We start from the raw sequence: 18,749 nt of genomic DNA on the forward strand, positions 1-18,749 counted from the left end.
GAGATGGGAAGACAGAGGGACAGTGGCTTCAGAGAGGTTGGGCAGGATTGTAGCAGGCTCAGATCAGTACATCTCCTGGGGACTGGAAGGAACTCTTAAACTTTTGCCCTGTTTGCAAGTAAAGGCACAGCCCTACTTCAGAGGAGTTTATTAAGTCCCTTCACCTTCCATTGCCTCACCTATAAATGGGGACAGCTACCAGCGAGACTGACACATGGTCGAGCAAGGCCTGTATACACCGTAATGTACTGTGACGCCCTTGGCCAGTGATGACATTCTGCAGCCCTTCACAAGTCTTACTGAGGATCCCCTGCATGTCAAGAACTCCCCGGGGCCCTGAGAATGCCGGGTGAACAGAAGAAAACAGGCATCGGTAAGTGAGGCTGCGAGGCGAACTAATAACTTCAGAAAGATGGAGAGGGGTTGGGGCTTTTGAGCTCTGACCTGCGAGGGTGAAGTGAGGAAACGAGCCATGTGCAAGATGTATCAGGAAAGTACTAGGCTATTGTTTAATCCTCTCAAATAATCCCAAAAGGCAGATATTTCTAGATAGAGGAAACAGGAGCATGGGAAGGTGAAGCTGCATGCCAGGCTAATACAGCTGGTGGTGCAGGGCCTGGGTTGTCCTCTCTGTATCTCCTCTCACCCCATCTCACGTGGCCCCTGTCTGTTCACCCTCTGCTGGGTTATCCTGTCCTCCTCTTTGATTCTCCATGATGGTTACAAGATTCTTTCTTCAACTTGTTTTGCATTTCCCTTAAGAAGGGACAAAGAGGAGCTGGGGTGAAGAAAACTGGTAACTCGCGATATGCATACTCCTACTGAAGATGTCAGTTCTAAACTCTGAAACAGGTCTTACCTGCCCGTACTTTTCTCTGTCCCTCTGCCATCTTCCTGACCTGGTGATTTGATTTGAATCAACAAGGTAAAGAGATGACAGTCCTGCAATGAAGCTACGAAAGGCTGCGACCTTTGCCTGGCCTTCTGGGCTGGCACACTTTGATGAAGCCGGTTTCTCTGTTGGAGAGACCTACAGTGAAAGGAGCTGGTGGGGGAGGCCTCTGGTCAGTATCCACTGGAGAACTCTGACCTTCCATCCACAGCCCTTGAGAAAGTGAGGGCTTGAAAGTGACTCAGAAGCAGATTCTTCCCCAGGTGAGCCTTTAGGGGAGACTACAGACTCTGGGCTGACACTTTTGACTGCAGGCTTGTCGGAGATTGCAGGGCAGGGGACCCAGCTAAGCCGAACATGACTTTGGACCCATTGAAACTGTGAGCTAATAAATGTGTGTGGCTTTAGGCTGCTAAGTTTGGGGGTAATTTATTACACAACAGTAGATGACTAGTACATTGTCTGAGCATTCATTCATAAATATTTGTTGAATAAATAATTGCCTTTGTTGAGCCCTGAATATCCTGAGCAGGTTCTGGAAAGGGAGTGTCCAAAAGTACCAGGATGAAGGCTGTCATCCCTGTAGCTGTCAGTGCTCAGGCTTCCCCCACAGCCCACAGAGCCAGCACTAAACAGAAGGCCTGCCGGTGTCCTGCCGGCCAGTTTAGATGGCCTTACCACCTTCGACTTCTTTACCCGTTGTAAGGTACCGCTCAACCTCCTAGGATCCAGGGGCCTCCTAACAAGGCGCCACCAGGGAAGCGCTGATGAATTTCAAAACCCAACACCCATTGCCAACAAAGCATGAGTTGCTCAACTGCACAAACAACCCCACTCCTTTTCCTGGTTTTCAAGGAGGACACCTTCATGTGATAATGCCCCCAAAATGAATAATTCATGGTTGATGAGTACACTTCATGAAAATACAGGATGCCATATAAAATAACATAAATGTTTCCTAATAGAATTAATACACTTTCCAAGCGGTTCAGCTTGAGGCAATTATTGCACTTCCTGGGAGATACAAATTACTTTGCCCTCAGCCTCATGCCAAATAACCCCCCTAAGACACACACTAATTACCCAGAAATACACTGCCTGCCATAGCTCATTGACTAATTGACAATCAGTTTAAAACTTCAGCAAAATATCTTAAAACTTAGGCGTCGCATTTAGCAAGGAAACCAATTTTGTTTATCGCCTCATTTTGGTCTGCCTCATTGGCAGAGATGTAGCATGGTTTGTAAGTAATGACTGAGCAGGCTTATTATAATGATCAATGGTAAAAGAACAGCATTCCATCATACCATACAACATTTCCATCTCTCGTTTTTGTGATTCTATTAAGAACAATTACCAATATTATATCCGTTAATATGATACAAAAATAGAATGCAACCGTGTATGTAATAGCTATCGCTAATGTGGTCTGTTAAGCTCGGGGTGCAGCTGTCATCGCTTCTTTTCTCTTGCGCATCCAAGATGTGGCCTTTCCGTGGTCTATGCCCTTTATGTTCTGATCCAAGCACACACACCCGCTGAGTTCATGCTGCACCTACGTGCGGTCCTCCTGCCTCAAAAATAAGTTCTGGGCAAAAGTCAAATCTTTCAGAATCATTCCTCTCGATTTCCTTCCTGTTTACAAATCTCTGCAGGAGATCTAACTTCTTTATGAAGCTATACGAGCCTAACACTGCCTGAATCTTGTTTCTCATCACTTTGATGATGCCAGGAGTTGATATACTACTACAAACCTTTGTTCTGGATTGTCTAGAATAGTCCAGTCTTATGGGGACAGTGCACCCAAATTTCAAACAACTGGTTTAAACACGAGCTGGGAGAGAAGGGAAGGGGAAGGTGGGATGAATTGAGAGAATAGCATTGACATTCCTTGTACAAAATAGTTAGTGGAAAGCTGCTGTGAAGTGCAGGAAGCTCAGCTTGGTGCTCTGTGAGGAATTTGGGGTGGGAGGGAGGGCCACAAGGGCGGGGATATAGGTATGCATTTGACTGATTGACTTCATTATACTGCAGAAACTAACACAACATTGTAAAGCAACTATATTCCAATAGAAAAACATCTGGGACTTAACCCATTTACACATTGGAGATGGCTGTTCTAGGTGGAGCAGAACAAATCTGTAGTTGTACAGAGTTACAGGCAGGGCAGTCACTGCAGGATGGCTGGACTGGCGTTTCGTCTGGTTGCAGCCACAGAATATCCAACCAGGAATGGCTTGAACAGTGAGGGAATTGTTTTCCTCACAGAACAAGACCTCCAAAGGCCAGCAGCTGGGGACTGGTGTCGCGGCTCGGTTGTTTTCGTCCTCCCCCATCCTATCCTTTGGAGATGGATGATGGCCTCATGCTCCAGACACGCCTGCTGGAGAAGCCCAGGGGTGGGGTCTGATTCTGACAGTTCTATCCAGAAACCCCAGGGTCTGCCCTCAATCCTTGGCAGGCTTCAGCTGAGGTCTCATCAGCTAAACTGTCACATCAGCCACTTTGGTTACAAGGGAGGCCTGGAAACAGTATTGAAGTGGGCACAACACTGTCCCTAATAAATCGGGGTTTTGTTAGCAAGTGGGGACTAGAGGGAGATGAACCAGCCTGTCACCCCTGGAGAGGTTCTGGGAGTAGAGAGGGCATCTCAGCTGGCACGGGAGGGACGGCAAGGTTCAGGTGGGAGCAGGAGAGGAAAGGGGACCTTTGGGAGATTTATAGTGAGAATAACTTTGGGAGAGGAAGTGATAGTGGCGTGTCTAGGAGACTGTGAGAACACTGCTGCAGGAAAATTCTCTTCTGAGAAATTGGAAAAAAGTCAGCCCAGTGATGTGTGTCTAGTTCCTGGAGGACCCTCCCACCCTCCCCGCCCCAGAACACCCTCCTCATGCTCGCTCCCAGCCCCTCCTTGTTCAGATTCAAGTGGTCTTTCTGGTTAAAGAGAACAAAATCTTAAGGGGATTTTGCTTCCTGCACTTTGATCTCTCCCCTAAGCCACTTATTCTCAGTATTGGCTATGCATTGGAATAACTCGGGGGTAGTTTTTAAAATCCCAGTGCCAAGGCCATCATCCAGACCAGTTAGACTCTGGGGGTGGGGTCAATAGAGTGCTTTGGTAAAAGTTTAATAACTGGCTTTTTAGGAAAAAAAAAAAGACCCTCATGTTTATATGTACATAAATTTATTATAAATTATACTGATGTAAAGGGTGTATACAAATGATAATAAAATATACAATAGTCTTATTACAAAATACTCTTTGGCCCATTGATTCTCTGATAATGCTTTCCTGTTTGTTGTTATTGTTTTTTGCTGAACTCTTGTGTCTGCAGTTAACCTATGGCCATGATTCAGTTGTGATTTTACAAAATCAGACTGCAGATGAATGCTTGGTTGCCATTGGTTCATGAGGATAGTCCCAACATGAATGCTAGTTGGTTTTTCACTTTCATTGACAGATAGGATGAACGTGAAACAATGAAGATGTATGCAGAAATTTCACTTGTTCATCAGTGATGAGAAAAGACTTCTTGGCTGATGGGGTCATAGCTTTCAAATACTGGAAGAATATTTCCTTAATTTTCTGTGCCATTCACAGTGTAATGATTACAGGCAGGATACACTTTTAAGTTTAATTTGCATTATTAACATCTTATCCATCACTTTCTAAGGTCTCGACCAGGGGTTGGCAAAAGTTTCCAGGCAAGAGCCAGAGAATAAATATTTTACACTTTGTGGACCACAAACAGTCTCTTCCTTCTCCTTTTTTAAAAATTAATTATTATTATTATTTTTTTAAAAGGCAATCCTTTAAGAATGTAAGAACATGTGGATCATACAAAAGCAGACTGTAGACCAGATTTGGCCTGTGTGCTATAGTTTGCCAAGCCCTGATCTAGACAATCAACACAGATTGTTTAGATTCTGACTCGGAGTGTTTGCTAATTTCTATGATGTAAATAATCTATAAGCCATCATGGAGTTGGGAAGATTTGCACAACAGTACATCACTATGTAGCGTTTCCACCATTCAGGCAGGATAGACAACCTCATGAGCACAGATAGTAATGAGATAATTAGAAAGCAACACATTTTGAGTACTTATCTTTATTACCTTTATTTATTTATATTTGGCAGTGCTGGGTCTTTGTTGTTGCTCGAAGGCTTTCTCTAGTTGAGAGTGGGGGCTACTCCTCATTGCAGTGGCTTCTCCTATTGCGGAGCATGGGCTCTAGGTATGTGGGCTCAATACTTGTGGTGCACAGGCTTACTGGCCCCATTGCACGTGGAATCTTCCTGGGCCAGGGACCAAACCCATGGTCCCTGCATTGGCAGGTAGAGTCTCAACCACTAGACCATCAGGGAAGTCCATATTACCCTTATTTTTAATAAAGACATTTAGTTGTAAGCTTATATAATCTAATTGGGAATAGTGCTCTGTTTAACAACTGGCTTTGAAAATTTAATAGTTTCTTGTGAGCTGGTAAGAAATGGCTCAAGCATGCGGCTAACTTGTCAGATTGATCCTGGGACACTTTGTTGAGGACTTGGTCTTCTTGCTTTATGGTGCTTGGTAGGACACCACTAGAGATTTTTGGTGAGAACATGGTCAAATGGAAGAAATAGGTTTTCTGGGAAGATTCACTTACCAGAGGTGAGAGAATCGACTGGAGTTTCTACAGACTACCTAGAAGATTTGTAGAAAGTCTTTAAGGAGTCTGGGAACACTTTAAAACTGCACACAAAATTTTGAGCGCATGTGTGTAAGTGAATTTTTTTCTGGGGAGAGAGCTCATATCTTACATCAGATTCTCTATGAGATTTTAAAGTATGTTAAAGACTACTGGGTGAGAAGTAGGAAGAGCAAGTGGAAGCTGAGTAATTCAACGTATCAGTCAGGGTCCTGGCAGAAAACAGTTCACCTGAGATGGTTCCAGAGGTAACTTTAAACAAAGGACTGTGTTCGGAAGTAGGGGCAGGGCTAGGTGAACAAACAGGATATGTGGAGGTACCAAGAAATTAGCCACACTGGGAAACTCTCAGCTCCCAGGACTAAAGGGCTGGAGCTGGAGGAAGAAACCCACACATCTGTATCCGTGAGAGCTGGAGCCCTGGAGGAGGGGCTTGGTGGAAGCAGGGGGCTGGAGGGGCCATTGTCTTCAGAGATGGAAGGAAGGTACCCTCTGGCCTCTCTCCTCCCACCTTTGACTGACTGCTGTGAGTGCTTCCCCATGGTCTCTAACCACCAGAGAGAGCCTGGATGATGTGGTCTGCTGGGCCAGAGTGGGCCAGCAAATGTGGCTAAATGGATGGGCATTATAAATGGAAGGACATTATAATTGGTATAAATGGAGAACAGCTAACAAACAAAGAATATGTCGAGGAACATGGCAACATACACATTAGCATATGTAAAATAGATAGCCAATGGGAATTTGCTGTGTGATTCAGGGAACTCAAACCCGGGCTCTGTAACAACCTAGAGGGGTGGGATGGAGTGGAAGGTGGGAAGGAGGTTCAAGACAGAGGGGGCATAGATATACCTATGGCTGATTGATGTTGATGTTTGGTAGAAACTGACACAATATTGTAAAGCAATTATCCTTCAATTAAAAAATAAATTTATTAAAAAAAAGAATATATTACTTCAAAGTTCCAGAACTGTCCAAGAAAGGGATTGATATAAAGTCTTATTTGGTAACCCTGAATGCCATTACTCACTGCCTGGTTTGGACTTCAGCAGCCCTTCCTACATTACCTTGGGTCTGCCCAGTAATGCTAGGTAATGAGAAGCAAATATGGAGGATTCTGCTGTTAACTTTGCCCTTCCATTGCCATTTCCAAGCTCCTTGACATTGGCAGTCACAAAGGTCTCTGAGCCTCCCTCATCCATAGAGCCTGGAGGTTGCTTTTAATATTCTCTTTAATGGTACCTTCTAGGGCAAAAACTTTATGAAGCTTTCAGAAGGTCATTGGCTTCCTCCTATCCAAGGCACCTGTCAAGTAGGTGGGTCTTCCCTGGTGGCTCAGCTGGTAAAGAATCCGCCTGCAATACAGGAGACCTGGGTTTGACTCCTGGGTTGAGAAGATCCCCCGGAGAAGGGAACGGCTACCCACTCCAGTATTCTGGCCTGGAGAATTCCATGGACTGTATAGTCCATGGGGTTGCAAAGAGTCGGATATGACTGAGCAACTTTCATTTTCACTATCAGGTAGGTGAGCACTTCCTCCCTGCCTGCTGCCTTCTGCAGTGGTTCAAAGTCTGGAGAAGAGCAAAGGTAATAGTTTCCTGACCCCTCTAAGGGGCCCTCTGCAGACTCTTAGGTTTTGGTTGACTTTGCTCTGCTGTTGGTTGGTAGGATTTTCAGTGAAATGGTTTCATACCTGAGCTTCCCCAGTGGCTCAGTGGTAAAGAATGCCAATTCTTTACCTGCTAATACAGGAGACGCAGGAGATACGAGTTCAATCCCTGGGCCAGGAAGATCCCCTGGAGAAGGAAATGACAACCCACTCCAATATTCTTGTCTAGGAAATCTCATGGATAGAGGAGCCTTGTGGACTATGGGGTCGCAAAGAGTCGGACATAACTGAGCATGCATGCGTGGTTTAATGCGTGTTTGAGTTGTAGTGTTGCTCAAACTGAGGGAGCACTGATTTTGAAGATTAGGTTTGCATTCTAGTCTGTGTTCTAGAGAGACCTAATATCAAAAAACACCAAGAAACTCTGCTTCCAAAGCAGGTGGAGCGAATGGTGGAATGTTGCTGAAGGGAGCTCATTATGGTGTGCTTTTTTTCAGAGATTTAATTTTTGTTAGCCAATGCAAATGATCTGTTCCACATATGTAAAACAAAAGGACAAGAAACTGATCCCTGTGTCAACATCAGGATGTCTGACTTAAGATCCCATTCAAATAACTCCCTAAAAATGATCAGACACTGAATACATTATTTTTCTGACTTTGACAAAACCAGTCTGCACAAAGCAGCAGCCCCATGAGGTTATGGATAAACCAACCGCGTTAAAACTTCAGCATTTTCATGTCAGTCACAGATTTTCTTAAGGGCCAAGTCACTGTTTAAGGACTAATGTGTTTGGAGAGGGGGAAAAAAAATCGCACTGTGTTATTAGGCAGAATCCCCTTTATATACAGGGATTGGATCAGCTTGACCCTGATTGTGTTGCCTGCTTTATTGTCCTACTTCAAACACAGGGCCCTGGGCATCATCTTAAGGAAGGGCTGATTGAACTGTCGGCCTGACACTTGTCAGCTGTGGATAATACGGGTTTCAGTCCGTCATGCTCACACATAAATGAACCATGACAGAGATAGACTGTTGAATAGAAAAAGCAGTTTTTACTGTGGATAACCTTTCTTGAATAAATGCAACAAATAATAAAGTCTGAAAAAGAGGACATGTACCCTAGGAAAGCAGTGACGTTCAGAACCAAATGGTTATTATCTTTTGGGGCCATCAAAAATTGCCCATTATCAAAGCATGTGATTGAGAGAAAAGGGAAAAGTGCTATGATTATAATAAAAACGATGGCAGTTGAGCCCATGCAGTCTCCAATATAATATCACATAACAAAACCCAGTTACAGCTCACCAGGATTAGAAAGGAGGCATTGTTTGTGTACCAAATGGAAGCCACAATTGTTCTTAGGAAATGGTGGCACACATCTTAATTAAAACAGCAGAGGAAAAAAAAATCTGAAACACTTTACTTCTCTAAAACATTTCTTATGTTTTTTTTAAAATAACTCCCAGTAGAAATTGTGAAACTCTACATTTCAATCAACACAGTCAAAAGAATGATTTGAATTTACAGGCCTGTAATTGGAACAAATTGGAAACAAAAGAAGAGCTCATTTAAGCCACGTGATGTGGCCGCAGTGCTGCTGTGTACAGTATGCTAGGAGAAAAAAATCGTGTTTCTTTAAAGCAAAGCTAAGTCTACTGCAGGCTGCTAGCAATTTGCATAAATGTCTCTACCATGATTTTTTTTTTATTTATGGGCCCTAAGTTTCTAATTAAATACTAATTAATACTATCACCAGAATTGTCTCCCATCCCCTGCTCTTCATAGCTTTGTCACTTTGATTAATGCACAGTCATTTATTAACTTATTTAACAAGCCAGGGTGCCTCATGACAAACTAGATTAAATTATCCTCATAACAGTCTCATTATTGAAAAAAAAAAGGGAGTCTTAAAATTAATAAAAATTATCCTCGATAATGTTAAAGCTTTTCCTCTGCACCCTTAAAAGATAGAAATAGGTTTCTTGTTTGATTTATAATATATGGAGTTGTATAAAGCATCCATTAATAAAATGTATAAGTTCATTTAGGGTTGCACATTACACTAGTGCTGGAGCCTTGGGTGCTTATTATTTAACTTTTGCTGTAGTTATGAAGATAATTAATGTCCTGACCAGACAAGGACTAAAATACCCACTAGAATGAGATAATTAGAGACATAAATAATGTTGAGGCTCTCCTGTGCTGCTTTTTAAATTAATTGTTTTGTTTTCTACCCAAACTTGAGAAAGAAGAAAATAGGAGTTTACCAAGGAACTGTCCAATAAAGGTGACATGTTTGTTTCAGTGGATCCACAAGGACCAGAAGCTTCCCAGTTTCTGGGAAGGAGGAGGGACTGGGACTCCGCTCTTCGGAGTCGGGGGCGGGGTTGGAATGTTGGGCCCTCGTTGCTCTCTGGCGCCCTCTTGTGGTCAGGTCGTGGTGGCAAGCACACCTCCGCGAAGCTGCCTCAGGAGCCGACAGGAAGCCCAAGGGTTGAATCAGAACGGAGAACAGTCTCTTTATTACCTTGTGGGGTAAACTTCTCATCTTAGTCAGACTCTGAGGAGAAGGAGAGCCCCAGAGGAAACTGAAGGGGCCTAGGGCAACAAATTTTTTCACGCTGACGAGGCAGAATGCAGGAAGCTGTGGCTCAGGCCTTGCTGGTCTCGAAACAAAAATGTATAAATACATTAAAATCGATGTGGAACATGGGCTCTTGGTGGAGTGGTGTGTTACAGAAGGGGTTCAACATATTCTGAGGGCATCTCTTCTACTCGTTTTCAGTTTCTTGCTAAAATAGCATCATTAAGGTCCCTAGGTAATCCGGTGCTGGAAGAGTAGATCGGGATCTGCTTAATGGAAACGTGTTTGCTGGTTCGCCACGTGGTTTGTAGTGTCCGGGGCTTGCTGGGGCTGTTGGAAACGGTCACAAACAGGGAGCTAGCCGCCTGAATGGGTAGCACTTGACCTTTTACGAAGCCCTTTGCCTACGTCATCATTAGCCGCCCCAGGATGCTGTGAGACCAGAGGGAGGCGCTGTCGTATGCTTGCCAAGGTGCCCCCTGGCCCTTTGGAGTCTCACCCTTCCTTCCCGGCTCCTTCCTCCCTGGGAAGGGCGCCTGGCGCCTTTTCTTCTGTTTCCAGTATCCTCCCCGCGTGTCTGTATTGCTGCATCTCACCTCCATTTTTTCTCTCACACTCTTATCTCTCCCTCTCACTTTCCTTTTTATCCTTGATTCAGAGCACAGATAGCAATCACTGTACTTGTTCACGTACAAAAATAGTTCACTTGTCGGAGCTGCACGCGGACTGGGGCCACGGAAATTCCGTGAGCGAAAGACCGGCCAGAGAACTGTCTTTGGGTTTCGAGAGCTTCACCGTCATAGTTATCTCAAGTTCACACCCATTCCCTGGAGGTGAGTAGATGGCACTGGTCTTTTTTTATTTGTAACTCCGGCTTAGCATTGATTAACATTTCCATCTTTGCAGGCCCATTACCAGAGACCTAATAGTAGACGGTGGTTTTGGCCCAAAAGAGATCAACATTAGGTCAGATCTCAGCTCCCTGATTTACTTGTTTTCTTCCTGGTGACTTTATCTGAGTTCAAGGTATTAAAACTTCAGCTTGCCCAGAATTCATTTGTGACAAGTAGGCCAACTTAATTTCAGCGGGGCCCCGAGGAGCCATGTGAGATGTTCCAGGTGAAAATGAAGCTCAGTAAAGGAGACACTCACGGTCAGCGCGGGCAGGGCAGCGCCCAGGGGGTCTCACTCCTGCCAGGTCCTTCCCTTTCAGTCCCTGTTGGTATCATTATGATGCCCTGAGAAGTAGGGGGCATGTGGGAATGGTGGTAAGGTGGAGAGGGGGTGTGGATTAACAAGGAGTGGTTGGGAAGAACTGAGTAACTGCAGACTTCGTGACTGGTTTCAGAGTTTCTGATTTAGGCTGACAGAGGCCCAGGAATCTGCATTTTAAATAGGCCCGAAAGTGACTCTGAGGCAGGGGTCAGTTGTGGATCGCTGGATATGAAACACTGGGCTGGGGAGTGGAGGAAGAGAAGACGAAAGAATTGACAGGAGGGGAGGGAATTTTTTCTGAATCATCTTTACCCTCCTGAGACAGTATGGTAGCTGTTGTGTGTCCTGCAGACATTGCTTACCTGGGCCTGCATCTCCAGGTAATGAGCAGGGGGTGGGGTAGGGAGTGGGGCTAGGGAATGTGCCAAAGATTCCTTCCGGCCAGAGAGGAAAGCCCACCAGCCAGCACACTCCGTGGTGCTCATCATCACCTCTCCTAAGTGCTGCTCTGGCATCGGTGCTCCGGGCCTCTTCAGTGCTACTCCTTCAAGACTCATCCCTCTCTCACCCACCTCCACCCTGTGATAGCCAAGGAATCCTTCTATGAGCTGGAGTCAGAAGGAGATGGAGGTGTCCTGGGCCCAGGCTTCTCCAAGCCTGTGAGTAAAGAGAAGTTTGTTTGGAGGGGCCCTATTTCCTGCCTCCATAGCAACCCCCTGGAACAGCAGTGGGCTTTAATTAAATGGATTCAGTCACATGTGGCAAAACAAGAGCCCAGTCAGCTCTGGTGTGTCTGCCTTCTGAAGGCCTGGTCTGTTGGTGGGTCATGCTGGGCAGACAGGTGCTGTGGGGGGCAAGGGGCCCTCGTACAGCTTCAGAACCAAGCCTGTGCCCAACTGGAACCCCTGACTGGCTGGGTTTTCTCTGTATGTTCTTCATGCCTTTACCACCGTGTGGCCCAGAGTGATGGAGAGGCCACGTGTGTGCACCGTGCAATGCATCAGATGCCGAGGATCGAGGGCAAGGGCCAGGCACTGTCCTCGGTGCTGGTGGTACAGAGAGGCAGGAAGTTTTCTTGCCAACAGGCTTGGCTTTAGCCCTTGAGGCTTTCAGTGACAGGGCCTTGAGGAGGAAGGTATGTCTACAGAAGCTGCCTGGGACCCCGCTGGCCCCTAGCATCACGCAGCCACCTGGAAGAGAATGGGGCACCCGTGGCTGATGGGTTCCAGGCTGGTTTCTCAGGATGGATGTGACAGTGGGAAGAGAGATGGGTATGGGGGCTGTGGCTCTGAGACGGGCATGTGCTTCCCTCCAGGGCCTGTGTGAAATGATCCACCAGGAATGGGGAGAGAACACTGAAGCTCTTATGATACTGGCTGTTAATGCCCTTATATTTGTGTGTGTGTGTGTGTGTGTGTGTGTGTGTGTGTGTTAGTCGCTCAGCTGTGTCTGACTCTTGTCGACTGCATGAACAGTTTGCCCACCAGGCTCCTCTGTCCATGAAATTCTCCAGGCAGAGATACTGGAGTGGACAGCCTTTCCCTTCTCCAGGGGATCTTCCCAACCCAGGGATCGAACCTGGGTCTCCTGCATTGCAGGCAGATTCTTTATCATTTATGGTACATTTTAAAGAGAAGAAAATGTTGATCCAATAGTAAACTGTTTGCAGTTTATGAATGAATGAATGAATGAGTGAATGTTAGAGATATATGCCTGATTATTTCTCCTGTATTGCTTTTGGATGTACATTATGAAATAAATTTATTTCCATTGGTCCAGATTGTCAGTGGAGTGAAGCTCTTGTCCCTGGAGTCTAGGTTGGATGGGGAGTGAAGCCAAACCACAAGAGAGCTGAGAGAATGAGGGGATATGGATAGAATGGGGGTGGAAGGTGGAGGACACCACTCGTGGGATGATGCTAAGTTATTCCAAAGTCAGATTTGTAACCAGGGGAGGAAGGGAATGAAGCGGGGAGGGTAGTGGTGGTCCATGTGGATATGGAAGTGCCATGTTGATGGGAGGATCTAGGATAGAAAAGAAGGTGGTAAGCCACCAAGATGCCAGTGGGAGGTTTGGGGGCAGTAGTGGGCTTCCCTGATAGCTCAGTTGGTAAAGAATCCACCTTCAATGCAGTAGACCCTGGTCCGATTCCTGGACTGGGAAGATCTGCTGGAGAAGGGATAGGCTATCCACTCCACTATTCTTGGGCTTCCCTTGTGGTTCAGCTGCTAAAGAATCCGCCTGCAATGTGGGAGACCTGGGTTTGATCCCTGGCTTAGGAAGATCCCCTGAAGAAGGGAAAGGCTACCCACTCCAGTATTCTTGGCCTGGAGAATTCCATGGACTGTGTAGTGCATGGGGTTACAAGGAGTCGGACACAACTGAGCGACTTTCACTCACTCACAGTGGGCGAACAGGTGGTGTGAGGAGGGAAGGAGGGATTTACATGAAGGTGGAAGAGCAGTGTTGTCTCCAAGGGGTCAAGAGGGCACAGATCCTCCCTCCCCATCCCTGGGAGTCTGGGAGCAGTGGAGTGGGATGGTGAGTTCATGGCTGAGAGAACCAGACTCTAAAGGAAACAGGAAGAGAAAGGAGTGCTCCCCCCACTAAAGTCAAGGGAGGATTTCTCACCATTGAACAGAGGTTTCAGAGGGTGCAATAGGAGTAGGTGTTGGTGGAGCAAATGAGACAGGCTGGAGGTGAGTCTGTGGGGAAAGAGGTCACACTGCCCACACTCAGGGCTCACCCCTCCGCACCACGGGTGTGCTGATTTCAAATACTCTATTGGGTGGGCTGTGGAATAAATTTTGTAAGCATAGCTGGCATTTTTTTAAAGAAGAACATACAAATGTCTTTTCATTCAAAAACACAAAATATGTTGTCTGTGGGCGTGCACCATGACAGCCATAAACCATCAGGCACTTTGTCAACTGATACCCCTAACTGAAACCTATAACCTTTTCTTTGGTCTTTTTTTTTTTTCAAGTGATTTCTCTGAAGTTACTGGTGAGAAACACAGCTCTGAGCTTCCTGTAACAGTTCATTAATAGTGATAATGCACTCTTTCAGGAATGAGAACACACCACTTCCACACCACCTCCACCCACTCTGGCCACACAGGGTCCTCCCCCTCGTCAGTATCTTTGCTACAACTTCCGCTGTGTTTCACATAGCAGGAGCAGCCGTGAGGCAGCTCTCAGTACCTTAGTAGGACCTGTGATGCCTTTTTTTTTTTTTTTAACCCTAGGCATATCTCCAAGCAGAGCATCACAACCAGCTTCTGAATGGCTTTGTTGAACGTTCTCAGGTGTCAAAAATCCTTCTAACTGTTACTTTGGGCAAGATTATGTTATTGCAGACATTTTGAATATTTAACAAAAATAATTTCTATAGCAGTTTAAAAAAAAATTCTATTGGATTTGGTGAGTCCAAAGCTGGAATATGCTGAACCCAAGCCAAACCACCTCTGAGAAAGATGCCTTCTTCACAAGCAGCTGGGCAGCACTGAATGCATCTGAAACTCTTCTCTTTCATTCCACCCCACATGTTCCACCAGCCTTCAGCATGGCTGTTGCATCTGATTGTTTTATAGTATGTTCACTCAATTCTTCCTCTTCATACCCACTGACAGCAACCTTTCTTGATTATGATTTTCAATTTGTGACTGATCACCTTTTCCTTTCAAGAGCAGAGACTCATCTTTGACCTCAATGACTTCTCCTTTTCTGAGGCTGAACATCTTCAGGATTTAGGGTCAACTCCTCCTCTCTAAACACCTGCAAAAGCATTTAAAAATGAGTCAGTTCCAGGGCTTAGTTTTCCTTTATTATACCAAATTTATTCATAATACATTATGCAGGTGTTTTGATGAGAATCCAGAAACATCTTGAGACACCATATTTCTCTGAAATGTGAGAATTTAAAACCATTGCTGTTCCAGGACAAGTCTTGTGAATAGAGCTTTTTATTGCATTCATTTGCATTATTGTGTTCCCTCCTCAGAACTCTTGTCAATTAACAACAGCTTGATCTTGCAGTTGAGATAGCAGAACCCAGAGAAAATTCACCCCAAGTCACACACTTGCAAGATGGTGGAGCCAGGACTAGACCCAGTGTTCTCTGTTAGATCATTCTGCCTTTTCAGAATTAAGGACAGATCAGACAATAAGCTTATTCCTGATCGGGCATGTGACAGGTTCGAACTGGAGGGGACCCTTCTCTATACCTATATCAACTCCACCTTCCTAGATATTCAGTAGATGTATCTAATTAGGAAAAATGCAAATTATTTGACTGTGTACCTATAAATATTATCCCTGGAAAGAAAAGGAACATTTGGTAAATGTGGGAAAAAAAAATGGGGAAAATTTGCATGTTATCCTTGTGTAGGGGCCATGTTAATCTTCTCTGTATTGTTCCAGTTTTAGTAACATGCTGCCAAGCAATCTCCAGGCTCTTTTAAAACGAATATACTATAAGAGAAAATACTAGAGTATATCACATATAGTAAAGATAACTATTGTTTTGCGAGATTTTGTGTTAGTTGGGCGTATCTGTAGATACTGTAGGTGATGATGTAAAATGTATTCCATACTGTGTGGATTATGCTAACAAATGTTGAAAGGTCACAGGTACGGCAGAAAGATCATTAGAAAGTGGCTTCAGTGACTTGATTCCTGTCATTACTCTGCCAATAACCGCCTACATGAGCATGGCCAAGAAACTTACACCTTCAGGGCTTCCACTTCCTTATCTTTAAAAGGAGCAGGTCCAATGACATGTTTTTGAGATTCCCTTCCTCTAAGATTGTCTCATTCTGGCAATTCTTTCATGGTACCAGCAAGACACAAAAGCCTTCCGAATGAGAACGGTGGGTGGTGGGTGGTGGCTGGAGCAGGAAGTTGACACGAGCCAGGTGCAGTCCCCTGACTTTGCCCACAGCAGCTGCTGCCCTGGTGCTCACTACTGCTGCTTGTCGTCTTTGCTGGTAGCACCCCGACCTGCTGCTGCCGCAAGGGTGTGAATGATCACCACGGCTGAATCCAAGTTGGAGCCTGTGGGCAGCCGTGGAGGCAAGGGCTGCCAAACACACACACCTGGTACCACCCTTGGCACTGCTGGGCGCTCCGATGCTGTTCTTGATGACAGGCCTGGTAAACATTCCAAGGCGGGAGCAAAGAAAGTGCAGCGTAAATAGAACAAGTTGAAACCGAGGAGCCATTTTCCCTTTACAGCTGACATGGAGTAACAGAGACCTTCCTTAGAAAAGAAGAAGGAAGGGGAGCAATTTCAGAAAATATGTAGTGTAAAATGCTTAGTTCGACTGCTTTTCTGGTGTAAATGAGTACTTCATTTTGTGTAAAGAACAGGGACCTGTTATCACTTTTTACTCATTTGATGCATAAGATGCAAAGTTTTTTTCATGGTGGAGAATGACTCAAGAGGGTGCTTGCTTTCTGTTAATAGAGAAGACATCTTTGATACTGGCACACACACACAGGAGAGCTGATAAATACATTAAAGGCATAAATTATTTAATGGTCCTGTGACAACATGCACTGCAACAAGAAATGAGATGCATCAGTGTGATAGGCATGCATATGTAGAAATTAAGGGAGTTTTTTTTTTTTTTTTTGCTCAGGTAGCAACATGCCAGAAAACATTCTGCCTTTGAAGAACAAAAGTACAAAGATGCTCTGACAACTGAAGGTTATAGTTCTGCACCACTGCTTATCATGCGCTGCATTTGGAAATAGGGCCCAGAGTAGACAGTCACCTTCCCCAGCCTATTTCTTTAGCACCGTCCCATTGAGCGTCACCTGCTGGATAAGACTTAACAAGATGTGTCTGTTGGCCTGCACAAGACCTGGCTGACTTGAGCCCTGTGTGTCAGGAAGCAGATCAAAAGTGGGCTTTGTGATGGTCGAACCCTGTGTACTTTTAAAGAAATAAATGAATAATTTAACTCATTTTAGTATTTGCGGAGGGCACTGAGCTGACAGCTCTGGGGCCCTAGGCCTGAGTGCTGCCCAGGTGCATCATGGGTATGAACATGGAAATGACCCGGTCCAGCCCCACAGATGCACCTCTTACAGCCACTGCTGTCACTCCAGCTAGACTGAGGAGAAAAGGCATCCTAGTCCCAGCATGATCCTGGCTCTGCAGGAGGCACTGCTGGACGGGGTTGGGAGGAGATGCACTTGCTGGACTCTCCTTTTATTTTTTTATTTTATTTAAAAAGTTATTTTTTAATTTGGCTGTGCTGGGTCTTTGTGGGCTTCCCAGGTGTCTCAGTGGTAAAAGAAGCCACCTGCTAATGCAGGAGACGTGGGTTCGATTTCTGGGTAGGGAAGATCCCCTGGAGAAGAAAGTGGCAACCCATTCCAGTATTCTCACCAAGAAAATCCCAGGAACAGGTGGGCCTGGTGGGCTACAGTCCACGGGATCACAGAGTTGGATACAACTGAGGGACTAACACTTTCACTTTCACTTTTATTGCTACCAGGTGGCTGACTCAAAACTCCTACTTTCTGTTCAGAGATACAGGATAATATTAAAATAGAATAATTGCTTCCAACGGTTATTTACATCACTGTGTGCATCACTTTTGGGCTTCCCTGGTAGCTTAGCTTGTAAAGAATCCATGTGCAACGCAGGAGACCCTGGTTCTATTCCTGGGTCAGGAAAATCCCCTGGAGAAGGGATAGGCCACCCTTTCCAGTATTCTTGGGCTTCCTTGGTGGCTCAGATGCTAAGGAATCTGCCTGCAATGCGGGAGACCTGGGTTTGACCCCTGGGTTGGGAAGATCCCCTGGAGAAGGAAATGGCTACCCACTCCAGTATTCTTGCCTGGAGAATCCCATGGACAGAGAAGCCTGGTCAGTCACAGTCCATGGGGTCACACAGAGTCAGACACAACTGAGCGACTAAGCACACACACTGAGTCTTTGTTGCTCTGTGTGGGCTCTTTGTTGCTGCCCATAGGGTTCTCTAGTTGTGGTTCATGGGCTTAGTTGCCCTAAGGCATGTGGGATCTTAGTTCCCTGACCAGGGATTGAACCTGCGTCCCCTGCAGTGGAAGGCAGATTCTTTACCACTGGCCCACCAGGGAAGTCCTCAGTTCAGTTCAGTTCAGTCGCTTAGTCGTGTCTGACTCTTTGCGACTCCATGGACTGCAGCACACCAGGCCCCCCTGTCCATTACCAACTCCTGGAGTTTACTCAGACTCATATCCATTGAGTTGGTGATGCCATCCAACCATCTCTGTTGTCCCCTTCTCCTCCTGCCTTCAATCTTTCCCGGCATCAGGGTCTTTTCAAATGAGTCAGTTCTTCGCATCAGGTGGCCAAAGTATTGGAGTTTCAGCTTCAGCATCAGTCCTTCCAATGAACACCCAGGACTGATCTCCTCTAAGATGGACTGGTTGGATCTCCTTGCAGTCCAAGGGACCCTCAAGAGTCTTCTCCAACACCACAGTTCAAAAGCATCAATTCTTCAGCACTCAGCTTTCTTTACAGTCCAACTCTCACATCCTTTCTTTACAGTCCAACTCTCACATCCATACATGACTACTGGAAAAACCATAGCCTTGACTAGACGGACCTTTGTTGGCAAAGTAATGTCTCTGCTTTTTAATATGCTGCCTAGGTTGGTCATAACTTTTCTTCCAGGGAGTAAGTGTCTTTTAATTTTATGGCTGCAGTCACCATCTGCAGTGATTTTGGAGCCCCCCAAAACAAAGTCTGACACTGT

General features: G+C 45.5%; 2 long non-coding RNA genes and 1 pseudogene across 2 annotated transcripts in view; 2 read left to right on the plus strand and 1 right to left on the minus strand.

Moving 5' to 3' along the window:
* Window positions 1-250: 250 nt before the first annotated feature.
* Window positions 251-18,749, plus strand: part of LOC110124441 (uncharacterized) — a 233,423-nt gene continuing 214,924 nt past the window's right edge. Inside the window, exon 1 of the long non-coding RNA XR_011491245.1 lies at window positions 251-373. This is a non-coding gene — a long non-coding RNA (uncharacterized lncRNA). The remainder of the gene's footprint in view (window positions 374-18,749) is intronic.
* On the plus strand, window positions 10,192-17,489 carry LOC110124443 (uncharacterized). Its single transcript, XR_002309778.2, has 3 exons — window positions 10,192-10,342; window positions 10,448-10,615; window positions 16,639-17,489. It is a non-coding gene; the product is annotated as an uncharacterized lncRNA (long non-coding RNA).
* On the minus strand, window positions 15,349-15,441 carry LOC139038346 (U6 spliceosomal RNA; annotated as a pseudogene).

This window comes from Odocoileus virginianus, chromosome 14, assembly GCF_023699985.2.
Source record: "Odocoileus virginianus isolate 20LAN1187 ecotype Illinois chromosome 14, Ovbor_1.2, whole genome shotgun sequence".
In the NCBI taxonomy this organism is placed as follows: Eukaryota; Metazoa; Chordata; class Mammalia; order Artiodactyla; family Cervidae; genus Odocoileus; species Odocoileus virginianus.